The sequence below is a fragment of the Ambystoma mexicanum genome, chromosome 10 (assembly GCF_040938575.1).
Source record: "Ambystoma mexicanum isolate Mex_15411 chromosome 10, UKY_AmexF1_1, whole genome shotgun sequence".
In the NCBI taxonomy this organism is placed as follows: Eukaryota; Metazoa; Chordata; class Amphibia; order Caudata; family Ambystomatidae; genus Ambystoma; species Ambystoma mexicanum.
In genome coordinates, this window is record NC_090932.1 from 1206182982 (window position 1) to 1206208774 (window position 25793).

The window sequence follows — 25793 nt, forward strand, 5'->3', positions numbered from 1 at the left end:
GTACACCTTCAGGGGTTCCCACTGTCTCCTTAGCCTTCTCCCCAGATGGCAAGTGGAAACTTTCACCTACTGGCTAATTAACCCATGCGAGTCTCAGCTAGTTTTTCTTTAGTGTCACTGGGTTTGTGGGAACAACAGAATTTAGATGTCTATAATTCCATCCCAGATAATACTAAAGAGTATTAGAAAGATAGTGTTCTTGTGAATGGCCAGGAGACCCCTGCCATCAGAGACATTGGAGCCAGTATAACTATGTTTGATTAATCATTTTTCAAGGTAGAGGATGTTGCTAAGGCACCTAAACACCTAACCGAGTTAGCTGGAGGCCTTGTGCAAATGCTTCCCCAGTTACCAGCTCTCATCCAGTGCAATGACATGACTGTCAAGATACCTGTTAGTGTGCAGAGTGAAGTTCCACGAAGAGTCCTGTTGGGTAATGATCTGAAAACTCTTGGAGTAGTGTCCAGTACTGCCAGGCCTCTGAGTAAAAGGAGACAGGAGCTCACTAGACCTGCAAGGGAGAGGACCTTGAGAGGCTCTCTAGGGGACTTGATAGAGGAAGCTATCACCCCCAGTCCACAGGACTTGCTCACTGCTATTTCAAGAAAGAAAAAGGTAAAGGGGATACCTAAGACCTCACAGAAGAAAGTAGATAGCACCACTGTGCTACCAAAAAGAACATCCCCAAGAGTGTCCAAAGTCACATCTGTGACTGCTCCACCTGCTGAGGCTGAGTGTGAGGTACAATCCTGTGTGGTTGATCCAATCTCTCAAGAATCAGATCTGGAAGAAGACATTACTCTAGTTGGAGATCTGGATCCTGTTGACCATCCTGAGCTGCAGTCGTTACTGGCAGAAGGTGGACCCAACAGGGCAGACTTCAGCAGAGGACAAAGAGAGTGTCCTACACTTGAAGGGCTTTGCCTACAGGCAGCTTCTCAGCTCGATGGGCAAGATCCTGGGAAGCATAGGTTGCACTGGGAAGATTGCCTCTTCTACGGTGAACTGAGTGAGTCTGTCCCTGGGGACTGAAAAAGACTTGTAGTGCCCCTAGAAATCAGACTCAAGTTCCTACAGTTGGCCCATGAGATATCTTTGGCTGGCCAAGGAAAGGCTCTCTTTATACTTCTACTGACCTAAGATGGGTGCAGAAGTTGTCAAATTCTGTAGGCGCTGTCACACTTGACAAACTTCTGGCAAGAGTGGAGCCAAGAATGTGGTACCATTGGTGCCTCTCCCAGTGGTGGAAGCTGCTTTTGAGAGGGTGGACATCAACATTATTGGTCCCCTTGACCCTCCCACATCTTCAGGAAACAGGTTTATCCTGGTTATAGTAGACCATGCTACTAGATATCCTGAGGTGATACCTATGAGAAGTGTTACAGCTCAGGCTGTGGCTAAGGCTCTACTTGATCTGTTTACCAGAGTAGGGTTTTCTAAGGAAGTGATATACAACAGGGGATCCAATTTTATGTCCCACTACATGCAAACCATGTGGAAAAACGGTGGTGTCAATTACACATTCTCTACATCCTACCATCCACAAACCAATGGACTGGTAGAGAAGTTTAATTGTACTATGAAGAGCACAGTGCTTTAGAAGAACCCCTTAAGAGAAAGTGGGACCTTCTACTGCCATGCCTTCTCTTTGCTTATAAAGAAGTCCCTCAGGAGGGAGTTGGATATAGTCCCTTTGAACTTCTTAATGGCCATCCAGTCAGATGTCCTTTGGCACTGATTAAGGAGGGGTTGGAGAGTGCTCATTCCCCCAATCCAGTCAGAGTGACTGACTATGTGATAGGTCTCTGGAGGAGAATGTCACACGTGATGACAGAAGCTAGTGATAACTCGCAAGCAGTTCAGGCTCTGGTCAAACATTGGCATGACCAGAAGGCCAAAATGGTTGAGTTTGCTCAAGTCCATCTTGTGCTAGTTATGGTGCTAACAAGGTAGAGGGCCTTGCAGGACAAATGGACAGGACCCTTCAAGGTTGTGGCAAAACCTTTAGAGGTGAACTATCAGAGCATGCAAAGTTGATATTTACTTTACTAGTCTTTTTAAATTTACAGACCCAGTACAAACTATTTTCCATAGAGTACTGGAAGGGTTAATAGATATCTCAGGAGCACAACAGGTGAGCATTTTCTTAGTGGCTTTCCCGTTGTAATGAGGGGCCACCAAGTAATATATGTGTCATTCTTTTTTTCCAGCTGCACAGGTTTGCCTCATGCCAGAGGGGTCTCAGGGAACAGTGGGAGACTTATCTTTTTACCTTAAGCACAGGTTTATGCTTGGGAAACTCAGGGCCCTCAGAGGAGCACCAGGTGCAGGCAACACCCTGGCAATCCATCCCTCTCTCCCCTTTATCCAGAACATGGTGGATGAATGACCCATGTCTTAGTTGGTAGCATGGGGTCTATTTCCTTGCAGGCAGTTGTAGCATTCTCTTGGAACCATGGTCAATCACTCATTTATCTAAACACCTTTAACAGTGTTTGCTCCCCCCCCCACACTTCTCATTCTTCACAGCCCAGTGAACAGGACAGCGGATTCCCAGAACACGTGCCATTACTTTTTTTCTTCAGTGCCACAGCTCCTCTTCAAGTCTCTGTAGCACCTCTTCAAGTCTTTGTAGAACTACGATACAGAAACCGGCTTAGGCCAAGCCTTAAGCGGACCCAAAAGGCCCAAAAAGACCCAAAAGGCCCAAAGCAGAGCTTATGATTCCTCTGTCCTAGCTGTACTATATTGCAGTCCTTTGTATTTCACGCTCCCCTCGGCTCTCCCCAATTGTTTTGGTGGGCTCAGGTATGCATGTGCACCCTCACAGTTATTATTAGCTCCCTTCTACTTTTCATATGGGTATTTCAAGAGAGTACAATCACTCCTTCACCACTGGAGTCTTCCCATCTCCCTCTGAAGCACTCCCTTGTGCACCTTCTTCTTAAGAAAACCTCTGCTGGCCTCTCCTGCCGGCTAACTATCGCCCAATCTCCATCACTCCCTTCCTGGGCAAGCTCCTGGAGAAACTGGCCATCTCCCATCTTAATCTCTGCACTGAATCTGTTGGTTGTCTTCATGACCATCAATCTGGCTTCAGAGCTGCCAGAAGCACGGAAACTGCTCTCCTGAACATCCGTGAAGACCTGCTCTCCAACCTTGACACCAACACCCCGTGTGTCCTCATCTTGCTTGATCTCTCTTCTGCCTTTGACACTGTCAACCATGCCATCCTGCCCAACCGTGTCTGTGATAACTTGGGTATCACTGGACAGAATCTGGCGTGGCTGACTTCCTTCCTCTCTGACCGACCCTCCCAGGTCCAACTTGGGTCCTTCCTCTCCGATATCTTTTTCCTCTACCTGTCGTGTCCCCCAGGGATCTAACCTCTCTCCTTGGCTGTTCAACCAATACCTGGCACTCCTTGGCCACTGCATTGCCGGTCTCTGCCCCAATTGTCAGTGCTATGTGGATGATACACAGCTCATTTTCAGGCTTCCCTCGGCCTCCTCCTCTCCTTCCCTCATCTCTGACTGTCTGTCTGCTATCCATGGGTGGTGTGCCACCAATGACCTCTGCATTAATGCCAGTAAGACTGAGATTCTACTCATTGGCACACCCACTCGCTCCTTCCCTGCAGCTCTCTGGCCGGCCTCTCTTGCCCTCTTCCTACTCCCACCCGCAAGGCTAAAAACCTCAGGGTCATCTTCGACTCCACACTCTCCTTCTCTCCTCACATCTCTGATGTCTCTAAGAAGTCACACTGCCAGCTAGACCTCCTCAGAGGTATTCTTCCTTTCCTCTCCTTTCCCCAGAAGCTCACCATCTCCAGAGCCCTGGTTCTCTCTAGGCTAGACTATTGCAACAGCCTCTATTTTAATCTGCCTGCCTCTACTCTCCGCCCTCTGAACTTTTCCAAAACAGGACTGCAAGACTTGTCCTTGGAATCAAGCCCAGGGATCGTATCTCTCCAGGACTGAAATCTCTGCACTGGCTCCCTGTGGTTGCAAGGATTAAGTTCAACACCCTCTGCATTGTCCACAAGGCCTTCTGGGGCATGGGGCTGAAAAACCTTCAACTCTCTCTTCTGAAGTACCTTCCTTCTCGGGCTCTTCGCTCATCTGTCTCCAACTCCCTCAGGGTCAGTCGCTTCTCCAACCAACAAGTTGGTGGTCGATCTCGCTCTTTGGCAGGGGCCTCCCTCTAGAACAGCCTTCCTGCCTCCCTGAAACTTTCGGAGAACCATCTCTGGTTCTGGAAATACCTCAAAACCTTCCTCTTTGCTTCTGCTTTCTCTGCCTCTCTCCCCTGCTGAAATTCCTGGCTGAAACTGCACTGGTTACCTGGCCACCCTTTCTGATCTTGGGACCAGGCCCTGCCTTTTGCACACCTGCTCTGCCCCCCTGGCAACCTAAGCGCCTGTGGACTGTTTTCTGTATCCCTACAGTCCCCCTACCTGCACTTATGTCTGCTCTTACCTTGGACTTGCCACCTTGCTTGTATTTATCTTATTTATTCTTCTATCCCATGTACTTCACTTTCCCCTCTCCCTTCCCCCAGACACTTTTCCCTTTCTCCCTACCCATGAACTTGTGCTATCTGAATGACGCCTGGCCTAGTAGGATCATTGTCTGTTCTTCCCACTGTTTCCCTCCCTTGCCTCGTCGCGCCATGAAACACTTGTGTATAGGTGCGTTATAAATACCATATCATATCAAACAATTGGAGCGTATCTACCAGACGGTCCATCGTTACATGATAATCTGCTATCACAAAATAATGTAAGTGGTTATTCTAGGTTTTGACAATGAGCTTTGCAAATAACTCCTTGTCCTCAGGCCACCCAGCTGTCAGTAATGGCTGGTGATGATTTAGCAAACCTACAGCTGACAACATGACACTCACCCAATTAGAAATAGGCAGAAACAAAGAGAGAGAGAGAGAGAGAGAGAGCGTGCTAGATCAGCACAACGAAATAGTAACATTTACATTGTCTTCACTATCTGAGGTCTGTAGAGATCCCACATATATTTGGATTTACACCTATCTACTAAGTTTCCCTATAACCTCTACCACTCCCTCTCTCACTCATCTCTTCTCACTAGTGTTACACTCACATCAGCTTGCCCTGGTTTTCCTCCTACTTCAACCTCTTAATGATGCCCATATCTGCCACATTCCAACACATCCCCATCTCACAATTTTCCTCTCAAGCACACCTCTCCTGTTCTCTCACGTACTCCTTTTTTAAACGAACTGCCACTTTCTGGCCTCATTCTTTAAGGCCCATCTGTTAATGTTGCTGTCATGGAAACTGTCATTCAGATACCGTCTTTACTCGGATTACTTCTCATTACTCTCTGCTCTATCTCCCTCAGGTTCTCGATCAACTCCCTAATGTTTTGTTTCTATCCCCGATTACTCTCATTATGTTTGTATGAATATGACCTCTATTTCATGGCATGCTTATCCCCTTAACATATCTTCCTGATTTTCCTCACTTCATCTCTGCCCTATCTCTTACGTTCACTATTCTCGCTCACCTCTCCATGTTTCTTGTTCTTTCACAGCCCACACTCTCACCTTGCTGTAGAAATCCTGCTCCCCCTGCTCATCACCCTCCTCCTGGTTTTCCGTTTTTTCTCCTTTTTCCCATTATGCCACCTTTCCAGCCAAACATTTGTTGTTGTTGTTTGTCTGTCTCTTACTTTCCTCATCAGCTCTTTCACTTTATGACTTAATATCTTCCTTTAGCCTATGCTTCGTTTAACTTTTTGTTTCTTACTCTGCTTCTAGCCCATGTTCCCTCCAAATCTAGCCTTCTATTTGAATCTTTCTTTCTTTCTTTCTTTCTTTCTTTCTTTCTTTCTTTCTTTCTTTCTTTCTTTCTTTCTTTCTTTCTTTCTTTCTTTCTTTCTTTCTTTCTTTCTTTCTTTCCTTCTTTCTTTCTTTCCTGTTCTTGCCCTCAATCACTGTTTCCCCTTTGAATCTACATCTTATTTCTTTGTTTCTTGATTTTCATCATTTATTTTTTTGGACAAATGTGCTTCTCCATAGGAAATTACTTCTCCTATCATTTGCAGGATATTAACTCCACAACCTATTAATACACTTTAGCCTGCAGAGGAATGTTATGTCGATGTTACTATTGACAGAAACAAAACAAAACAAATATTTGTATCTATGTATTTATCTTTGATTTATAAAGGGCCAGCAGCAGTATGCAGAAAGCTTCTTGGAACCCAAAGAGGAAGGGGGTGAAGCAAAGACAAGGGGAGAAGCGACAAGAAGTGATCTAAGTATGACCATGGTTTCCTTGTCTCACAATACCCCACACACTGATACACTATCTATCTCAGATTGTCATAGATATGATCTTTCACAGAATGTGACTCACAAAAATGTCCATGCTGACATACTGTCACTTTCTCGGTTGAGGGGGCCGGCTTGAGAACACATCGTATGGGGTCCCGACAAATAGAGAGCTGTGGGGATGATTGTTAAGCTCATTTGTGCCACTCATGCAAACATTAGTTAGTGTTCTAACAGTAGACTCTGGCTTCTGTTAGTATTTATGAACATGTTTTTATGATTAACGTGTGAAAAGATATGCTGCAAAACTGTCATTGCAATATAAAACTTTGCTATCAAACAATGTGTTTGACTTAAATATATATAGAAGCTTCAACAAGATTGATAATCCATTTACAAAACACAATGTGCACCATGTTAATTAACTATGTTAATGTTTTCAAAAGTTACAAATATAAAGTAGACATATTGCATCCAAAGTTTGAGCTGCTTAAGAATCTAATTTACTGATGAACGATTTAGCACTTAGCCTAATTAAAAATATCTGAGTTTGCATTAATGAGCTTTTAGATTTTTTAAACTTCAGTTTAGTTTGATCTTTGACAGTGTACGTCTATTTGTTGCCCTTAGAAAGGTTCATTAAGTGAAACGTTCATGCCAATAATGTTCTTAAGAGATTATTACAAGAAGAAAGAACACATTAAATGTGGACATGACTACAGAAAATCAAAGAATAAGCACTCACAAACACTACTTATAAAGCAAAATCACAAGAATCAAATGATCATGTGACAAAGACTCTTGTCTTAGGATATGGGATAGAACTGGGTAGACCTTGGGGTCAGGGACTACGAGATGCTACTTGAAGTAGGCCCCAGTGTAGGTAAATGGATTATCTTGCAGGCTACCAGTCAATGTGTACCCTGCTTTGTTTAATCCCTCCCTTGTTCCGGAAACTCCCTTTTTGGTTGAGGAAGGTGAGGTGGCCTTTGAAGAAGTTAGCGAGTTTTCAGTGTCCCTTTTAAATGTTTTCTTTTCGTCAGAGACTTCCAGGAATGTCTGGACATAAAATGTGATGGTCTTCAAAGAAAATAAATGTGACATTGTTTGTAGAGACATCACCCAGTGTTACTCATCACACAAAGAAAAATGCTTTGAACACATCTTCGGCATCTATGGAGCTAAAGACTGGGAGCTTGATCAATTGGATTAATTTGCACACCTACTCAGGAACCCTGCCACAACGATCTTGTGAAGGCCTGTACATAGCAGAGCCTAGTACGCACAGCAAGAGCTTGGTGAATGAGCCCATTACAGGGCTTGCTCATAGATCATACACATCTGAAGGCTTTTGTAGTTGCAAATAGCAAGTGCAAGAAGATGCTCATTGGTGGAACATATCTGAAACTCATGAATAACTTAATAAGCGACCAGTGGGAGGGTTCATGGATTGAAAAATGCAGGAAAGAGGTCAATGAAAAGTATATGGAGAGAGGGGTTGAGGGCAAATGGAAAACATGCAATCCATGACAGTGTGTTGAAGAGGAAAGTGTTGAAGGGTACGAGGTGAAAGAGAAAGGGGCAGTGTAAAGGAAGATGGGAGAACAACAGGATAGAGAATTAAATGAGGTAAAGAAGGAAAAGATAAGCAGTTTGGAGGAGAAAGAGGTGCATCTACAAGTGGGGAGCAGAAGGAATGAGGTGACAGCAGGGAAGGATTTGTCAGTGGAACAGAGAAGATTGAACACAGAAAAGAAGAGGATTTGAGGAAGTGACAAAAGCAGCAAGAATTAGTCACCTAAGGGGAGGAGGTCCGGAGAGAGGACATAACAATAGAAGTTGGCCATGTACCTATTGATGCATCTAGCTTGGTGGAGCATATAGGGAAGTAATACCCAAGGAGTTATTTGTCTATTAAACAGTTGAAGCCCAAAGCATTCCTAGGAATGATTTTGAATTGTATGATGCCTGGATCAATTCCAGATGACCCAGGACACCAGTGGTGACCTTTTCAGTATTTCATGAAGGTGAAATGTGATATTCTGATAACGTCTAGGAAAGACCAGCAAACCTCGGTAAAGGCCAATTAAGTGGTTGGGACATTGACAAACCCAAATACTCTGTATAATTATTTAGCACTAGAAAGGCAGAGACCATGGGGAAGATGGATTAAGTGTGGAGTAGGCTTATATCTGTTGTTTTGTTAAATTCCTTTGCAGTAATCCCAAGGGTTCATAAAATATGGTTCATGGGTCATATTTGGCAATTCAGGGCGTAAAATATTGCTCTTTGATAGTGGAGCTATACAATTAAATGAGACACACTGCTAGTAGTTCATCCTTGACACTTTAGAGAGCAAAACACAAACGGCAGATAATAAATCTGGTTGCCATGTCTTGGTTGTTTATTTGTATAGGTAAATGCAATTGCCTCCTCTGCATCTCATACCTCCAAATTAATCAACACATGCCGACCATTCTTGACCTCAGAAAGCTGTGTCACCATTGTCAGAGTACTTATAGGCTCCAGGCTGTATTTGGTGGGAACTCTTCACATAATATAACATAATATAAATAAACTACAAATCGTTCAGAATAAAACCCTCCGAGTGGCACTCAACATATCTAAACATGAACATATTTCAGCAGTGAGAAAAGATGCACACTGGCTTCCCAACTGGGATTGCATAATTTTCAAGTTTCTAGCCATCACACGCAAGTGTATCGCCAACACAGCACCTAAGTATCTCTTGCCAAAATCCTCCAAATCCCAATCGACCAGACCTACCCGCTTGGCTTATGTCAACCTGCTGACCATCCCTAGATTAAGAAGAAACAGATCTGGGGTGTTTAGCTTCCCGGTATCTGCCTCTAAGAACTGGAACGCTCTTCCTCCTTACCAAAGATCTGAACAGTCATAGTCTACCTTTATAAAGCATGTCAAGACTTTACTATTCTCCACCTAAATTGGTATGTTTTAGCCTGAGTACCTGATATGCCTGTAACCTTTTCTCTTAACGTGTAACCAGCACCTTGATACCTCTGGGTTTAGTGCACTTAAGAAATGCACAAATAAATAAATACATATATGGGATTGGTGGGACACAGTGCAGTGCTTCCTTGGGATCTTGTTCAAACAGTAGATTCTAGGACCGTTTGTGTGCTAGGGAGGGAAGAAAAGCAATGAGCACTCAGAGGATCAGTGGTTCATTACATTGGAGCCATATGAACTGGGGTCAATAGTATTGTCTGAGCCCTTGTGTTTCAAACATAGGAAGAAAAGTATGCATCATTGGGTGGAGGGTTTCATTACACCGTAGACATATGATCTTGGGCAAATGCATTCTGTGGTTGTGCCTTCCATTGAGAGCAACATTAAACAGGGATGTGCAAGGGTTCAATTTGGCATATGCAACCTTGCTCGGTCAAACATCATATGCTGGATGATGAGTTCAAACCATGATGAGGAAAGCAACATACACTGCATTCAGTATTAGAGGTGCAGGGATTGAATATACAATCATGAGACAGTTAAGTATCCTCAAAAAAGTGGACACTCCCGTCTCCTGCACACTTTTTATACTGAAAAGATAATCAGTCAAGTCTTACTTAGTTGTTCACAGTTCTTTGAATTAATTGTACATATAATCACAATGGTCATATACAAGTCATATACATTGGTCTGTACAATGGATGCAACTGTATGTTATTTATTCATAAAGTCCAACAAACGCAGTTCAATAATCATAACACAATATTTTTTAAAGAGTTCAACTACCCTCAACTCTTGCTCAGCTGTCAAATATTCCTCTGACATTTGTTGTGTCCTGGAAGAGCTTGATTTGGATTTACTTGGTCTCACCTAGTCTTTGTTCACGACCAGCTTTGTCACACGTTTTGACACTCTCCTTCCTAATGGCTACAAGATCCTCTCTGAACCCAGAATCAACCATCCTGGTGGGGGTGTAGCCTTGATTTTCCCAGAGTGGATCCTGCTTCTATCATTCCAATGCAAGACTACTCCTTCTTTGAATGCCTGGTTTGAAGGCTCTCTATCTCTCCTGGCCTGTCTCTCGAAGTGGCCACAATCTATGGGCTGCCGGGCCAGTTCGCCCTCTTTCACTCTGAGTGTGATGACTTCTCCTCCTCTCTCCTTTTCTCTACCTCTCATCTTCTCCTCCTCTGAGACCTGAACATCCAGCCCTTCTTTGGGACTCTTTCACAACCTCTGAGAATCTCTCTCTCTCTCTCTCTCTCTATTCTTCCCTCTGGCCTGACTCACTCTGCAGGGCACACCCAGGATGTTCTGATATCCTCAGACCTCCCCTTCTCTAACCCTCTCACCACTCCTCACTCTTGGAGTGACCACGTTCTCCTTTCCTCCCACCTCTCTTTCTCTACCCCTCAGGTTAAGCTGACTCCAGCACTGCCGCCTACCTTCTTGGTCATCCGACCCATGAGGGGTGTCAGTTGACGATTTCACCACCACTTTCTCTCCTCTTCCTGTACAATGGCTGACTCACACCCTGACGCAGCCCTCTCTAACCTTCATCTCTCTATAACACTCTGGATGTCCTTGCCCATGTCATGAGGATCCACTTGAAGCCCAAATCCAAGTGAAAATATTGGTATGATTCTGACCTCATCACCCTTAAACGCAAGTGTAGGGTGGCTGAGAGGAAGTAGAGGGCATCAGGTGCACCCCCTGACAAAGTGGACTGCCGCCTGCTACAAAGGTAATACAGACTCTCTGTCCTCTCTATTAAGAGAGCCTACATCCAAGCCCGGCATTTCTGCGGAATCTAAAATTTTGGCCGAACTTTTCAAAATCTGCAAGAAGCTGGACAATCCTGCTGTAGTCTTTACCTCTCCTGTTCCCTCCCTGGCCCTCTGCACAGCCTTGGCCTCTCATTGCACTACTATAACTCAGGACATCCTGTCCACCCTCTCTTTTTCTACCGCCTTTTCTACCTCCTTTACCACTCCTGACCCGTCTCTGGCTGTCTCTCCTCCTCCTTTCTCCTCCTTTCCCTTTTTCACCCCTGACCATGTCTGATCTATGAAAGTCGCGTCAATGCAGGTTCTCCCCTGCTCATCCTGAACCATCATGGACCACATTGACACCCTTGCTCCAGCCTTGGACTATTTCTGTAATCACTCCTTTGCCACTGCGACCTCCCCCCCCCAAGCACTCCCTTGTGCTCCCCTTCTTAAGAATCTGTCTGCCGATCCTTCCTTACCGGCTAGCTATCGCATGATCTCCATCACTTCTTTCCTGGGCAACTCCTGGCAAAGCTGACCATCTCCGAGCTTAATATGCCTACTGAATCTGCTGGTTGTCTCCACGACCACCAGTCTGGCTTCAGAGCTGCCACAAGCAATCTTGAATCTAATCTTCCTTCTGTCCTTATTCTCCTCTATCTATCCTCTGCTTTTGATACAGTCAACCATGCCATCCTGCTCAATCGCCTCCATGATAACCTGTGAATCACTGATCAGGCTCTGGCTTGGTTGACCTCCTTTCTCAGTCGACGCTGCAGACAGGGAGAAACAGAACACAGGCATCAGGACACTGTACAATGGTCTGCTAGACACAAAACTATAGCACATCAGTGGCAGTGTCAAACATCACAGACGGCATCACACTCCCCATCACTCAGTTCAATTGAACCCACACACATGCACAAACAAGCAGGGAACGTGCAACAGGCATCTGCAACCATTCACATGGAACTGCATGAACCTCCTAAGGGTGGCATGACATCACAAGCATCATGGAGCATGCCATTCACATGCACACACACCACCAGACAGACATGCATCTGGCATCTCTACCTCCTGTCATAGTCCAATCATCGTCCAGTATGTCACATCTGCCAATCAGGTACCTATATGTCCATGTCATATGCATCCATGGCCCCTCACAGTCACACACATACCAAACAGACACACGCACATGTACTCCGTGCACGTAGATGAAGGTGGGACAAGAATCCATGTGTCACACCCCAAACATGGCTGAATACATACACAGGCATGCAAACATGTGTGCATCTTCACATGCAGTTGTTCATCATGCACCAAAACAGATACACCATTGATGTGCAGCACACATGACTGGACTCACATGCAGCACGGTCATGTCCCTGTACATACACATTCATACATGGACCATGTCAGACATATGTCCAAGCTGCACATTCCTGCCACACCTCAACATGCACTGTGTCGAAGGAGAATGCATGGACACTTACCGCTCGACTCCAGACGGGTCTGCCTCTCGAGGACCTGGAGGTGAAGCGCAGGACCCTCATCTGGTCGGTGGTAAGCAGGACCCGGTGCCCCACTGCATCAGCTGCATCCAAGAGGCGCCGGGCCTTCTTGAGGGTCCTGGACTTGAAGTCCACCCAGCGCTTATGGATGTGTTTGAAGTCACGGGTTGCCACCCGCTCCGCGTTGATGGCACCCACGATGTCCAACAAGATCCTCTCCCATCCATCCTTGTCGGCGCATGGTCATCCGAAGAGGGCATCATAATTCCCCAGGACCTGATCCACCAGGATGCCAACTTCTTTTGCAGTGAAGCTGGCAGCCTTTTGCCTCTCTGCCGGGGGGTCGTCACTGGTCCCAGATGGAGTTTGTCCCGACATGGAAACCCCTGAGGCAGGTGTGGGTGGGCAACTGGGTCCTAGGCCTGGGCTGTGGAGCGATGGAACACAAGTCAGGCGTCTTTTGATCCAGCAGGGGTGGTCACAGCAACTGGATCCCTGGCCATGGCTTATGTGCAGACTGCAAATAGCAGGGCACTTTGGCAGCAGACAGGCATGCAGCAGCAGATGGCTGGTAGGAGGCTCCCCAGGGGTCTCAGGGGCAGGTAAATTCCCTTCTGGGCAGGAGTGTGGTCTTCTGTGTGATGTTGCGTGGCCAGCTTGATGCAGAGTGAATCCACACGTACAAAAACAGCACGTCAGCGTGAGATTGCGTGAAATTCGATGAATTGTGCTTTTTTTCCACGCAAGGCAGACGGTGAGTCACGCATGCTATTTTTACCACTGCGTGTGCCCTTGTGTATCGTGTACGTGGTTTCGAGGCCATAGTAGTACGCGTGTTCCACGCGTATGCATTTTTTGTGTCCCTGGGTGCCACAGCGTACTGTGGGAGGGTTATTCCACGCATTTGGGCTACCGGGGGCTGCTTGCACATTCGTCATCATTTTTGGGGTGCCTGAGCATTGCATTACCCATCATTTATCACCAGGGGTCACAAACAGCCTTGCAGGAGCACAGGGGTGCGTCTAACATCACGTACCAGGCCCCCTTTACACCAATTGCACAGGAAAATTGTTGGTTCACCTCCCATTGCCAATATACAATCTGTGCCATGGTTGGGAGGCCACCAAAGGTTCAGGGCAGCAAAGTTGTGCGTCCTCCCAGTGTTGTGTGTGGTCGGGGATGTGGCTGGGGTGACCAGGGGGGTACAGGGTGTACCGAGGGGCCAGGGTAGCCGCAGAGGGGGAAGCGGCAGGGTTGCACCACAGGGGCAGGATGTCCAGCCAAATCCTGGTGAGGCCATGCCAACACCAATCGTGGCTCCGGGAGATGCAGCTGTTGCATCCAACCCAGGCACCCATATGACCCGACAATCAGTAACATATGCTGTCACGGGCCCGCCGGTAGCGATAGCTGCAGGTGCAGCTGTGGCGACCACCACCCAGGCTCAGGGTTGGACAGTGCATGATGTGTTGGAACCTGATGACTCCCAGACAAAATTCCAGGTGTCCAGGAAGCACAGGCCACGTGTGACTAGGGTTGCTATGACCGAGGCACACATATCTAGGGCAGTGGTGACATCTGTAGCCCCAAGCAGCCAGGTGGTGGTAACTGCAAGGGCATATGCAGCCAACACCACCCCGGCTGTGAGTCTGCCAGTCAGGACTGTGTCGGTCACAGACCTTGGCACTGTGGCAGATGTGGCACTGGGTCCTGGCAACAGCACCCAGCAGCCACTAACTCAAGTCAGGCCTTCCGTCCTGGTTCCACCAACCACTCCCTTGGTCCAGCCCACCAGCGCCACTGCCCCTACTGATCAGGGCAACATTGAACACTCAGGGTCCGTACCACTGCCCAAGAGGAAGAAGAGTGCTCTTGCGCAAGAGGCTGGGGCCCCAGACACGGCTCCGGCCTCCAGCACATCAAGGAAGAAGCCTTTCAACAAGCAGGGGCTGGACTTCCTTGTGGGCTAGGTGTCGGCACATGAACGCGATATACTGGTGGGCCCACAGTGCCATACTATGCCTGCCCAGCATTGGGTCCACTGGCAGCATATTGCAGAAGCTCCTTGTCTCACAAGCTCAGATTCTCTCGAGGTTGGACTGCTCTAACAGCCTCTTCCTAAATCTACCTTCCTCCACTCACCGCCTTTTGCAACTAATCCAGAACACGACTGGGAGACTTGTCCTAGGCCTCAAGCCCTGGAATCATATCACTCTGCCTCTGAAATCCCTTGATTGTCTCCCTGTGGTTGCAAGGATTACATTTAAAACCCTTTGCATTGTCCACAAGGCTTTCTGGGGCCTGGGTCCTAATTACCTTCAACTATCCCACCGTATGCACCTCCCCTCTAGAGCCCTTTGCTACTCCACCTCAAACTCCCTCAGGGTCAGCTGTTTTCAAATGAATGAGCTGGTGGTATATCCTTATCTTCTGCGGGGGCCTCCATCTGGAACTGCCTACCTGCCACCTTGAAAATTGAGGAGAACCATCTACGGTTCAGGAAGCTCCTCAAGACCTCCCTCTTTGCCTCTGCCTTTGCCCCTCTTCTCCCCTGCTGATCTGCTTTCTCTCTCAGCACTGCTGCAGCTGGCCACCACCTGCCCTTCGGGCCCAGGTACTTGCACACCCTGCCACCCTCCTGCACTGCCTCCTGGCCACCCCTCGCACTGGGACCTGTATCTGTACAGATACAGGGCCCCTCTTCTTCTGCACTTATCAGATACTCCCTTTCTGACTAACCTTGCACTTGGCCACTCACAGGCTGCACTTCCAACGTTTTGGATCATCATGTGTATTTGTTTATTTACTCATTATTTATCTTGTCCTCTCTTTTGCTTTCCACTCTCCAATTTGTCCCCCCTCCCATGCACTTTCCCCCCTTTCACTCCCCATGCACTTGTGTGTTCCCAATGTCACAGGGCCCAGTAAGATCATTGTTTCTGTTTTCTCCCCTGTTCCCCTCCCTTTGCCTGGTTGCGCTCTGAAACACCTGTGTACGAGCGCAATATGAATTAATTATCATTTCATGTCGTATCATGTTCCTGCTCTCTCACATGTCTTCATGTGGCCTGTGGTGTTGTTGCACTCAGCACTCGGCCTATCTGATCACATGAGTGCCGTGTATGTGTTGACAGCCTGCAAGGTGGTCCTCCTCACGGGCACGCGTCCTTGCCTCTCAAACCCCCTGCAGCTCAATTTCAACATGGCACTGGTGAGGTACATGTTGGACTACTGCCATTGCCTGTTCCCTGTTCCTGTGTACATGCACACTTCCCTCTGCAGACCTGCAAAACAAGTACCGTGGTGTACATACTTTGTCCTTGGTGCAGTGTGTCTCACACCGACTGTGCAGATGGCAGTGGCTCCCGTGGACATAAGTGCCCATTCATGCTCCATGTGAATTCCATGTATGCTCCTATGGGTCCTTGACAGGCTGATCATTGTGGTACGGATTATTTAAGTTTCATGGTATTTGGTCATCCATTCGATGCTCACTCTGGGTCAGTCCCTCATCATGAACGTGTTTAGGGTCTCCTCGTCTGTGTCATGCACAGGCCTAACTCTGTTACAGGCCCACTGCCTCTGATCAACTGGTGTCGTGGCTTCTGCATGCATGGTGTACTACTGATGGTTCCTCACGTGTCCTGCTTCATGTCCACTTCTCATCTGCTGTAGTGTAATTTGACTGATGAGATGCAATTAACGCGTGCCAACACTGTCTGCCAATGCACTGTTCTCTGGTCTAGCTTTCATTGCCATGCACTGCCTCCCTGCAATTTCCAAAGGGTGGGGGGTTCACTGTATACATGCAACCAAGTGCATGCACTTTGCACATGATGGCTGCACTTGCCCTTACACTGCCGTCATCACCCACTTCTGTACCATGTTCCGGCCTTCAATATGCCTACACAATGCTGCTTTGTCAAACTGACCTGGCATGTATTCCCATGTTCATCCCTTCACTGTATTGAACCGCACTAGCGTAGGTGCATCCTGTGACTGATGTAATCTATATTGGTGATGGTTGTTGAGTGCTGCATGTCAACATGCATATTACATGTGTCATGGTGTGTTTGGTTTCACTTGCAGCTGTGGCTTTTTGGGTGTTCTGCCATGCTTATGCTACGTGCCATCTCTTTGTTGCCATCTCTTATTGCGGCTTAGATCTGTGCCTGCCAGAGGTTGTGTGTGATGCAGGTGAGATGCAACATGCAGTACATGTGTAGGCTTCACATTTTACACATATCCATTTCTGCTTTCGGGATACCCTTGCATTGCAATGTCACTGGATGCATGTCGGAGTTTGAGTTGTGTGTAACATGTCTGCTTCATGTGTTGGCTGTCAATGTTGTGATGTCTATGGGCCTCATTACGACCCAGGCGCTGGACCATGGTGCTATTAGCACCATGGTCCATGCCGGTCTCCGGCATGGTGGATGGCGGAATTACCGCCCCCATCACAAGGTTGGCGGGGGCGGTAATTTCCCATTCACCATTTGCCCTTCCCCATTCCCATTTTGCCCCATAGGGCATAATGGGGATGGGGAAGGTGCTAATTACGGCACCGTAAATTACGGTTGCCGTAATTAGCTCCAAGGTCCCTTAGCGGGTTGGATTTTAACGCCTGCAAAAAGCAGGCGTTAAAGCCTCCAACCCGCTAAGGCACCTTGTAATCAGGCGCTAATGGTTTAACGGCGCCAACGCTCTTTACGGCACCGTTAAACCATTAGCGCCAGGGTCGTAATGAGGCCCTATGTGTTTGGTATGTGCTGCTGACATGTGTGCTCATCTTTCTTTTGTTTATGTTACAGGTGATGAGGCACTGGAGGCAGAGAATGAGGATTTGATTCCAGACACGGTGGTGGGTTTAAGTCACCAACCTAGCACCAGTGGTGGTCGTGGGGTGGTAGACCACAAAAACAATTTTTGCTCCAGGCCATCATGTCCAGGGCTGACCATTAGTCAAGCTCTGATGAACTCTCTGACCACAATGTTGAGTTGGATGTGCATCATGATGTTTCATCGCCAGTGAGTGATCCTGCAGTGGATGATCGTCTGTCCGCAACACCTGCAGTGAGGGTAGTGCCCTCAAGGGGGCAGGTAGTGTTGGAGGGTCCGCCTGTGGTGGTTATGGGCGCACGGTCACACTCTGCACCAGTTCCTTATGTTCCTGGAGCATCAGTTCGATGGACGGATGCAGTCCTGCAGCTGCGGGCAGTGTCAACCCAGCAACGACCACAGCTCCTTGGGCCCGGCAGGTGTAGAGCCCGGCAAAGTGGTGGCCGTGTGCCACCGGGGACCACTGAGTGGGAGCATGCCATGCATGCCATCACGCAGCAACAGGGGGGAGCAGTTGAAATGATGGCTCAAGGCATGGAAAGTGTGGCCCTTTCCATCCTCACCCCTGAGAGGCAGGTGCAACTCTAGCAGCAGGCAACATGGTCCACGTGCCACTCACTCAGGCTGGGCATCACTGCCTCCGATAGGGCACACCGGGCTGAAATGGTGATTCTGCATGAAGCAATTGCTGCTCAGGCAGAGGCACACAGGGAGGCCCTGAGGGAAGAACACCAATCCCTCAGATCTACTCTGGGTGTGCTCATGATGACCCAGAGAACGCGGTCAGAAGAGAGGCTGGAGTAGCTTGAAAACACCATCTTGGCTGAACTCAGTGCAACCCAGGAGGTGCTCCGTATGTCATGTGAAGCCATGAAGACAGAACTCTGTCATACACGTGAGACCTTGCAGGAGGAAGCACATGTATCATGGGATGTGATGCATGCAGACCTACGTGCCATAGCCATGCAGGACCTGGCTTACCAGACCTGCATGTTTGCTGTGGATAGGCGTGGTGAGGCAACTGTGCCACAACCACCTTCCGATTTACTTCCAGAGGGTGACAACGATGATGACTTATCTCTCACACAGGTCGGGCCATGCAGGCGTTGAGCTCAAGGAAGATTTATTTTTTTAGTCTCAACATCAACACATGTGGGTTTTGAGGTGCACCCTGTACTCTCCCCTCCTGGGTCCCCCCCTCTCACCTCCCGGTCGTATGCGGCCATTTCTATTTCTCTCTATTATTTTTTGTCTATTGTGCATTCATGTGACAGTGTGGTGCTTTGTGGCATTTGAAAGCCGCCACTGTGTGTTCCAGCTAGGCCCATACAGGCTTGTGTCGTGTATGTGTTTGTGGCTTGGGGTACTGACACATATGCCACACCTGCTTCCCCTTTCCATGGGCTCGCAAGGATGGCTCGGTGTGACAGCATCTTACACAGGGGCATTGGGCTTCCATCATATCTGTGGCCAGTCTGCAGTCCTACTTGTGTATACACCCCTAGTGGGTATTCCAGATGGTTTCTCCAATGCACTTCTGCACTTCATTTTGGTGAGTATTTTGTTGACTATGCATTTCATCATGTTGCTTGTGATGTTTTTTAGGATTTGCCTGTCTATGTTGTTGATGCACTTCCTGCTGTAGGCGGTACTGTGCACCCTTTTGCTGTGCAGCACACACTGATGATGGGAGGGGTCCATGTGGTGACAATGTCACATTGGGGCATTTGGGCTACAGTGATTGGTCACTGTCTGACATTGTTGATGTGGGGTACTCTGTACATGATCTGTTCTGCTGGTCAATGGATGATCCTGTGTTGTTTTTGAGGTGTCAGGGGATTAGTGTGGTTAAACACAGTTGGAGGTTCATGGGGGCAATGTCCGTATGTGCTGTGTACAGAACACTGAGGGTCACATCTTTTCACCTGCATGTATTTAGTGCATTTCCCTACTGACACAAATACTTAGACAACACATCCCCACACCAACAAAGACAACAACATGCACACACGTTCACCCAGATTGCCTTCTCAGGCTTGCTGTGTCCTTGCAGTGCATGATCACTTTCAATTCCTTGATCGTGTATATGCATCACAGGGCACTTTTGGTTGATTGTACTTATTTTTCATGAGGCTCAAGGGCTTTTACCAATGCATAGCAGACTCACTGTGCTGTCTGGTGAGCGTTTTGTTGCAGGGGACACACATGCAACACACAGTGTTTCTATTAGCACATTTCTATTGCCCAATGTGCATGGCAACAGGTATTTTGACTTTTATTGCTAGTACTGCTGGTGGCATGCATTTGTGCCACACTTTTTATGGGTGGGAGGTTCTGGTCACTCATTTCATCAGATTCCATGTCAGGTGTAATTGTCTACTGCCTGTTTACATTTCTCACATGGCACTTCATGAGAATTGTGCCATGTGTTGTGCATTTGATTTGCTGTTTTGCCGTTGCATGCCATCGCATGGTGTGGCGGACGGGGGTCATGGGGGTTGGGAGGGTTTACATGACATACCAGTATTTTCATGCCCTGGTTTTCAGGGGTGGTGGTGGGATATGCACCTTACATGTGTTCCTTTTGCTCACACGGGATTGGTTATGTTTAAGTAGCTAGGGATGCACACAATGTAGCACTTCCATGGACACATTCACAGGGTGGTAAGGTTGTGACAGTTGACTGTCCCTTTGTCATCATCGATTGTCACCTGGTATGTGCCTGGCATGTGTGCACTCCACTGGGGTGGGAGTTTAGGTGAAGAATGTGACCACAAGCTGGGTACGGGCTGCCTCGCCACGTGCCTTTTCCCCTCACATGCACAGTGCCTTGCCTGTGAATGTGGTTGGGGATGATGGGGCACCACCATGTCTACCGGTACGCCCCGCTGTGTTGCAATGTTGTGCAGGACACACTTTACCACAATGATCCTGCACACTACTGGGGGTGCATATAGTATCTGGCCGCCAGAGCGGTCAAGGGAGCGGAAGTGTGACTTGAGCACTCTAAATGTGCGCTCCACTATGGCCCTGGTTGCAATGTGGGCTGCGCTGTATCTTACCTGGGGTGGTGTGGTGGGATTTTGTATTGGCGTCATCATGTAGGTGCTCAGAGGGTCGGCACTGTCTGCTGGGGAGGTGATTATGTTTGTCATTAGTTGGGCTGTTGTATTTCTCTGTGTGTGACATGCATGCATGTGCACAGGCATTTGTACTCACCAATGAGCAATGTGTTGCCAAGCTTCCCAGCTTCCAGGTCCCGGCTCAGGGTGGACATTCTGTATATGACACTGTCTTGGGTGGACCCTGGATAGTTTGCATGGACAGAGGTGATGATTCCCTTGGCATCGCATACAACCTGCACGTTGATGGAATGCCAGTGCTTGCGGTTGCGGTAGATGTTCTCAGTGCCCCTAGGTGGACGTAGGGCCACATGGGTGCAATCTATGGCACCAAGCACTTTGGGGAAGTGTGTCACCCTGCAGAAGTCCTGGACCACGGCCTGCCTTTCTGCGGGCACCTTTTCCAAGAGGCTCAGTGCTTGGGAGAACAAGGTGGGTGATGTGAGGTCATCCTCCCACTCAGGGAGCAGGTCTAGGATGATATGAGGTGGAAACCTATACCTGCCATAGACCTGGTCATCAGGCATCCCAAAAAGGGTGGTCCTGGGCAAAAAAATGCAGGGCCTGGCTATTCTCCTCCACTTGCGGTATCCCACGATCAATGCTGCGAGAAATATGACATTCATCGTAGCTGTATATGCTTGTTTGTTGTTTGCATGCAATTTTACAATGCGCAAGGGGGCTTTCGCCTGGTTGAGTGTGGCAGACGTATTTGTGCGTGTCTTTTGGCGTGCGCAGGTTTTCCCTATTCGATTCCATGAATACGTGTTGTTCACGAGCGTGTGGCCATTGCGTGTATTTCCCAGCAGTACTTCCCCCGTTACGACCACATTTTCACGTGTTGTTCCCCATTTTCCATGTTCCGCCCCCTTTTTAGGTGTGTGCGCTAGAAGTTGTGTGCTTTTGCTGTGCATGTCGCGTTGAGCATTTGGAAAGTCGCAGTGACGTGTAAGGTTAGCGCGGATTTGGCACAGCTCCCGGGAAAGCCACGCGCACAGTCTTCCATGAATCGCTTCCGTGTGAATCACACGCGTTAGCTGGCTTTTCATGCTTGCGCCACACATTTCGGCGCACAATCTTTCCATGAATTACCCCGTAAATCTTTAATTGCAGAAAAGGTATGGTCGGCCCTTGAGGGGAAATTCTGGCGTCGATTGTTACAACTCCTCAATTGTGTGCCGACTGTTTGGCTAAGACAAGAACTTGATTTAATCTTGTTGCATGCCCGTTATGTATGGCATATTGTTGCATTGTTTAGAAAATACCTGCTTGCACTGCAGTCACCTTTGGTTGTTGGCACCCTAGCCAACTACATTTTCTCGTCCAAGAATAAATGTATTTTTAGATGGCACAAATTGGTTGTATTTACCATGGCGAATATAGAAGTTACTTTATTAATTTTAATCCAGAATCCCACAAGGGTTGAGACCAAATTCTTCCAATGGGATTGGTGCCAAATGATAATGAAATGCAATAAATATCATGATTTCTCTGTAAATCCGTTCCAACCCAAAAGGTATGGCATACTGAAGGCCTACACGTTGAGATATCCTGGCGTTAGACATCGAACAGAATTCATGCAAATTCAGTTTAATTTGTGGGCTACGAAAGATGTTCTAGCCAAACATAAAATAATTGAGCAGTCTGAAAATATATGTAGATTTTGTCATATTTCTACTCAAAAAGAGATGTTAAAACATTTGCTGATGGAGTGTGCTACTTTACGTGATTTGAGAACATATTACTTGAAACAGACCTTGGAGGCCTATAGAAATGTAGATTTTGATTTTGTATGGCTTATGATTCACTGTAGCTTCCTCACACACGTGAAAATTGGAGCAATTGGGTTCAATAGTACAACTATTGAGAGTTTAATGTTAGGCAGAATCATATGCAGAACCCTTTGGGAACACCACACACAATTAAGACTACAAGTGACAGTACAAATTCATCTTTGGTACAAGCCTGTACTACACAGTAAAGTGGTAGCGATGGCTGAGCAGCCAGACTTATCTCAAGAGTAAAGTGAGCAGTATCAATAGTTACACAAAGGACAGCAATTACTATGGTTCAAAAAAACACTGACTCAAGGTTTCTGAGTAAAAGAATATACAGTGGTGTGTAAGTGGAAGCAGTCACTGCAGTCTCCAGCTTTTTCGTTTGGAATCGGTGCAACAACTTGGTTTGGAGTCCTACCTCTCTGTTTACCACTACTGGCTGTGCAGGAGTTAAAAACTCCCAGGACCGCGAAGCGGAGCGAAGTGGTGTGTAAGTGGAAGCAGTCACTGCAGTCTCCAGCTTTTTCGTTTGGAATCGGTGCAACAACTTGGTTTGGAGTCCTACCTCTCTGTTTACCACTACTGGCTGTGCAGGAGTTAAAAACTCCCAGGACCGCGAAGCGGAGCGAAGTGGTGTGTAAGTGGAAGCAGTCACTGCAGTCTCCAGCTTTTTCGTTTGGAATCGGTGCAACAACTTGGTTTGGAGTCCTACCTCTCTGTTTACCACTACTGGCTGTGCAGGAGTTAAAAACTCCCAGGACCGCGAAGCGGAGCGAAGTGGTGTGTAAGTGGAAGCAGTCACTGCAGTCTCCAGCTTTTTCGTTTGGAATCGGTGCAACAACTTGGTTTGGAGTCCTACCTCTCTGTTTACCACTACTGGCTGTGCAGGAGTTAAAAACTCCCAGGACCGCGAAGCGGAGCGAAGTGGTGTGTAAGTGGAAGCAGTCACTGCAGTCTCCAGCTTTTTCGTTTGGAATCGGTGCAACAACTTGGTTTGGAGTCCTACCTCTCTGTTTACCACTACTGGCTGTGCAGGAGTTAAAAACTCCCAGGACCGCGAAGCGGAGCGAAGTGGTGTGTAAGTGGAAGCAGTCACTGCAGTCTCCAGCTTTTTCGTTTGGAATCGGTGCAACAACTTGGTTTGGAGTCCTACCTCTCTGTTTACCACTACTGGCTGTGCAGGAGTTAAAAACTCCCAGGACCGCGAAGCGGAGCGAAGTGGTGTGTAAGTGGAAGCAGTCACTGCAGTCCGTGCAGTCGGCTGAGGCAAGGCGGGGAACTCCGTTGGATTATCCATCTATCCAAACTACCAGGTAAAATCTGCATTGACTTGAATTGCGATATCTACTAATTAGTTCAGTGGAACTGGTGGAACTGGTGGATTTGGGTATTGTCCGTCTTTTTAACTCAGCGAGTGCCCACTGTAATTGCTTGAATAATTGAGTAATTGAAACGTGTCGGTGTTCCCTCTACACGTTCAAAATATCTGAAAGATATCTGAAAGAGCCGGCGCGTGTGAGGTGTTAGAGAAACTTTGCAGAACGATTACGGGATACATTTCCGTTCGAACACAACCGTCTTTTCATCTCAGCGTGGGACGCAGGAGAGGGGCTGAGCGGCGACTGCGGGCTTTGAAGCCTTTGAGCCGCCAGCTGTAGTTTCGTGTTTTCTCTCCGTGCAGGCAGTGGGAGGAGCGCCATTTGGCGACTGCTGAGTCCTCTAACATCTGAGCCGATCGGCTCCACTGCGGCCTGTTCTTTATCTGATAAAGTGGGGGTGGAGCAGAGCGGCGCCTCTAAACATTGCTGCCTTTGAAGTGTGCTTTGAAGTGTGCTAGACAGTTTTACTGTGCTCCGCGCTCGCGCGTGGGCTTTTTGCTAACACACGCAAAAGACACAGCTGCTCTGCGCACTACACTTCCCCCTGCTGGTGGACTGTTGGAAATCTCTGATATCTTACTTTATTGCTGCTTACTATTTGTAAAACCGCTTCATGAAATTAAGGAGCACTCCATCTCAGGATGAGATGGGACCCCTAGAATGGGAGGATCCGGAATTGACGAAATCTGAATTGGAAAGTGGAGTTAAATGCCCCTTTGATGAAAACAGTATGGACAAAATGACGGAGGTTGGGGAATCGCAAACACATATCCAAGCGCTTGTGCATGTAAATCCATGCCTCTCCCTTGCCTCCACGCCTGCCAGATGTGGGGAGTCCTTGGATTCTGAACCCTCCCTAACTGATAAATGGAAAAAAGGGCTTGAATACACGATAACAACGAACAAAATTCACAAAAAAATAAAAGATCATTTTGGGGCTACAAAAATAATGCCTGAGAAAGTTACTCATGAACTAAATGATATATTATCAAGCCCCTCAGAGGGCGAATGCCAGCAGAATGTTTATGACAATTGCCACTCTGCTTTGGACATGAATGCTCCAAGACTAAGCACTCTAAATTTCTCAAGCACTGAAGACATCCAAATACCTGAAAGTCCAGCGCAGGTTTTCCAACTGGCTGAAACACCTGCTGCACTTAGTCCAAATGCAACACAGGAAGAAACTGCAGCTGAGAAGACGGAGCCGAATATCAACACATTAACTGCTCTTAGCTATGTGCTGAATTCCTTGGTCTCTGTCTTTGAGCTCCTGAAATCGGAAGTACAAATTCAATCTGGGTCGATGATGGAATTAACGAAAGAGGTAGCCACTTTGGATGGCTCCATAGTAGGTTGCTGTAATGCCGTTAATTCATGTGTTTTGCCGAAGTTACAACTGATGCAACTGGAATTCACCAAACAAGGTCTGGATATCTCTGCAATATACAGGTCCATTGCAGATATTCATAAATCCAAAGAGGCCGATAGGTCCTTAACACAGGAATTACTGAACCAACTCCAGATGTATAATCGAAACTCACAGGGACACGTGAGAACAGAGTCTATGGAGGCAGACCCCACAAATGATGGCGAGTCATCTCTCTCAGCGTCCACATTGGAAGAATTTATGAGACTGGCAAATATGAATGAGGATCTTTTCCAAGTAGTCTCGATGGAAAAACCCTTAAAAACAAACATCGCCAGTCAGCTGAACTCCCGAGAGGTTGTAACAGAAGAAGTTGCACTTGCGAGTCCACATCAAGATAAAAAGAAAATGAGGAAGAGGGCAGCAAGAAGGACCAAAAGAATGAAAGAAAAATCCGTTCAACGGAAAAGAGACAACTCACAGAAAAAGACAAAGAATCAGAGCAAGGCAAAACAAAATAAATCAGTTACTAACCTATTTGTTAAGAGAGTTGGAAATAATCATTTGGCACCTACAGAGGAAGAGAAGAAGACTGGTGATCCAACATTCTCCGTCTGTCCATTGAAGGGAGGGGATTCACAGAGTAAATATAACCACATAAATCCTCCTCAATCTGCTCATGATAATAAAGAAACATCGAGCACTATTAAAGTTATGGCTGGACGT